The 3,945-nt window shown below is 37.7% G+C and overlaps 1 pseudogene; it reads left to right on the forward strand.

Annotated features, from left to right (window-relative positions):
* Positions 1-261: 261 nt before the first annotated feature.
* Positions 262-3,707, forward strand: LOC100948670 (annotated as a pseudogene).
* Positions 3,708-3,945: the final 238 nt, after the last annotated feature.

Consider the following 3,945-nt stretch of genomic DNA (forward strand, 5'->3'; position numbering starts at 1 on the left):
CTTCTTGATTTTTTAAGTGCAGAGTATAAGTTGACCGCAGGTACAATATTATGTAGCAGATCTTTAGAATTTACACATCTTGCATAATGAAACTTTATACCTGTCAAATAACAGCTTCCCAAATGCCCATCCTCCAGTATCTATGAATTGCTATTCTACTACCTGTTTCTATGATATCTCTAAAATAGTTTAACTCTGCCCCTGGCTGAGGCTCGCTGTGGAGTTGCCATGACTCCCTAGCAGAGGTCTTTCTACCCGGACATGTTGAGCTCCTCTGGGTTTGCTAACCAGTTTGCAACTGAAATGTTGGCCTGGGAGCAAGAGGACCTGGAGCAGAGTCCTAGGCCATTGTCTGGTGAGACTTCAGCAAGTGCTAGAGAGATGTGCTCTGAAGTTGGGAGGGCCAACACTATCATCTAAAGTGGAATTAATCATTTATCAATATTACTAATCCAGCCTCACTTGATGAAATGGCTACAGAGGCAGTAGTTCTTGATTATGTAGGACTATAGTGATGTTATGGAAGATCTGTAGTAAAAGCAAGTGTTGGAAATGGAACCAGTTGTACTGATGTCTGTGGAGAACCTCAGTTTCTGAAATGAACGTACTGGAAGCATCATGAAAAAGCTGCAGAAAAGGGAGTTTAAATAATTGGAAGCAGTGTTTTTAAATGTATCCTAACAGATCTGGCAGTAACATAAGGTATCCATAAAGTTCATGTATAATTTAAACTAGTTGGCTATTAAAATAAATGATATTCTAGGTGCTGTGAAAAGTTCCCTGACTATACACATTTAGAACATGAAGCATTGTTCATTCATGATGGTACCTGAATGTTAGCAATTTGTACTTTTGAAGATCAGAGTAATTTGAGAAAACTACAAAGTGCATCAAATCAGAAAAATGTTTTATTCATTGGTCCAGAATTCAAAAGACAGTGGGCAATATCTTATTGTGAGAACTTATCAGATTTTCCATTTCTTTCCTAAAATTGGATGTGTGTATTATGAAGCACACTAATTGTCATTTGCATGATCAGCATTTCAATATGCTGCTGATACAATAGTGGGTGGCATAGACTATTATCAAGCTGATGTTTGTAGTAATTTTCTTTTTATTCTTTATGAAATTTAGCATGGAAAGGAAATTTCTCAAAATTCCCACTGATAGGACAACCTCGCTAATAAACTATTTAACTGACAAAAATAAACTATCTAATAAAATAATTAGAGAAATACACTCACAGCATATTAATGTCCCCTTTGAAGGGAAAATTCACAACACAACTTCCTTTTGGGTTCATCAACCTTCTGGGGCTCAACTTGTTATCTCTAAGAGTTTGTTTTCATAGTCTTAAGGAGCCTTAAACACTAGGGCTATGAACTCACCACTCCAGTTTCTTCAGTTCCTGCCATTACCACATTCCAAGGACTTTGATAAGCCTGTCTCATGGGAAAAAAAGAAAAAAGAAAGAAGAAAAAGATCAGACATAGCCACTTCAAAGCCATCTCCTATGAACTTGCAACATTAACTGTTTACTAATTCTTGACTCTTGTAATATCTCCAAGGCCTTGTGCTCAGAGATGGCATTTCCCCCCTTTTTTCTTTTGGGTGCTACAGCCTGCCCCTACTCTTTCTCTCTTTTTATTCTTGTTTATTTTTTCTTACTCTCTCTTCCTTTCTCTCTCTCAAAGAGAAAGTTAAATAAAATTTTTATTTATCTTTATCCTAATTCTCTACCTGAATCACGAGCTGTCACCCTAACTTTGCTCTAACAAATGTGACTCTTCTCCTTTGACTATTTTTCAAAACAAGTTCCAACACAAAAACAGGTTGATGCCTTATCATGTACATTGACATTCTTTGGTCAAGGATATGGCTGAGGCCTTAATACTGATAAGAACAAAGCAAATATCCAAATTTTTATTTAGATGAAAGGTCTAGAAGGTGGATATGTGGTTACACTCAACAATGGTTCAGGCAGCCATGATGCTTTTAAATGATGTCTACCTTATCTTCCTAAGGTAGCTGAGGTCTTCACACAGGAATCAAGTTTCTCTAGAACAAAGTTGATTGACAGACTCAAAAACATGACATTGAATTTAGTGTCATTAGAAGCTCTGAAGTCTAAACATTTGAAGAATTAACTGAAGTTATAAAGTGCATAAATTAACAGCATCTATAGTGGATATCTGAAATTCCTGTATAAGCCTATCCAACTATACATGAAAGATATTGTCATATCTAAAATATCTACACAACAAAAGCAGGAAATTGAACTAGCCTTCCCTGAATGTCAAATCTCAGCTGATTATGTGATTTTATTGCTTAGATGACAAACTAATATTTGATTTACTTTTTCAGTAAGGTGTTCCTGGCAAATTTTTAAGAATGAGCTGGCAGTTCTGATAACAGAGGAGGTGTCCCTATCTTTATTCCTAACAGCATTCTTCACAAAGGATATCTGGACTGGCATTCATTACAGCAGTAACATCAGCTGTCCTTGCTATGGTATGAATGCAATCTCACTTTCCAGGGAGTTTCTCTACATATGGTGTGAGCTTTTACTAAATGAAACATACTTTTTGCCATTTTAGCATTGTTTTTCAGTCATCTACACTGACTGATTTTGGACTGCTACATGAGTTGTATAATAATGGGCTGTCCATTGAATGGTGGTTTTGTGTTTAGACATGCTTTTACATTTGCATCGCGGTAGAAATGTGCCTCTTAAATGGTCTGACCTGTTTACCAAAAATAACTGGGGTTGTCATTCTTTCTTTTCCTGGGCCTATACCTGTGAGTAGTTTTAATAATAAAGTTTGTGGTCATCTTCCTCTGGACTCTTGCTTCTGCATTCACACGTTCGCCCTCAGCCTCATGAAGCCCAAACCAGCTGGACCTTCCTTTCCCTGCAGAGTCTTTGCAACTGGGCATCGTGTTCAAGGAGCTCTTAGTCCAGGGCTCCATCAAGAAGGGAGGATGTTAGAGACATTCAAGGACTTTATGATGAGGCCTGCTGGGACATCAGCTCAAGCCCCATGAACCTGCAGAGCATGAGTTTGTCCCACATCTCCTTGGTGCAGCTTACCCTGCTCTCCAAGGGCTTCGACACATACCTCTGTGACCAAAACCTGGCTAGTGGCATGAACCTCATCAGCATGTCCAAAATACTAAAATGTGCTGGCAATTAAGGTATCATTACACTAAAGGCTGAAGATAATGCAGCCATTGTGGCACTAATATTTGAAGCACCAACAGGAGAAAGTTTCAGACTATGAATTGAAGTGAATAGATTTGGCTATTGAATAACTTGGAATCCCAGAACAAGAATACAGCTGTGTAATAAAGATGACTGGGTGAATTTACACATATATGCCCAGTCACATCGGAGATGCTGTTGTAATTTCCTGTGCAAAAGATAAAGCTTTCTGCCAGTGGAACACACAGGAATGGAAACATTAAGTTGTTGCAGAAAAGTAATGTGGATAAAGAGGAGGAAGCTGTTACTATAGAGATGAATGAGCCAGTTCAGTTAACGTTTGCACTGAGGCACCTGAACTTCACAAAAGCTTAGAGACTCTAATTTCTTCTACTGCAACGCTCAGTATGTCTGCAGATACACCACTTGTAGATTATGAAGTTGCTGATATGGGACATTTGAAGTCTACTTGGCTCTGAAAATTGAGGATGCAGAAGGATCTTAGGCATTCTCAAAATCAAAGAAAATAAAACTAAAATCTATCTGAGAACTGCTTCTGAGATGCCAGCAAGTACAGAGGCCTTTTCTGTCACTAAATTTGTACTTCTGAGTATATATGTAGATATTTTCTGTAAATAACCTTTTTTTCTCCCTCCATTCTCTATGATTTATTTAAAGAATAAAGCCCAAAGTCAATCTGCTCTTATTAACCTGGAAATATTTTGTCTTACTGACAAATACTT

This window comes from Otolemur garnettii, unplaced genomic scaffold (genome assembly GCF_000181295.1).
Source record: "Otolemur garnettii isolate 467f Iridium unplaced genomic scaffold, OtoGar3 scaffold00004, whole genome shotgun sequence".
NCBI classification, from domain to species: Eukaryota; Metazoa; Chordata; class Mammalia; order Primates; family Galagidae; genus Otolemur; species Otolemur garnettii.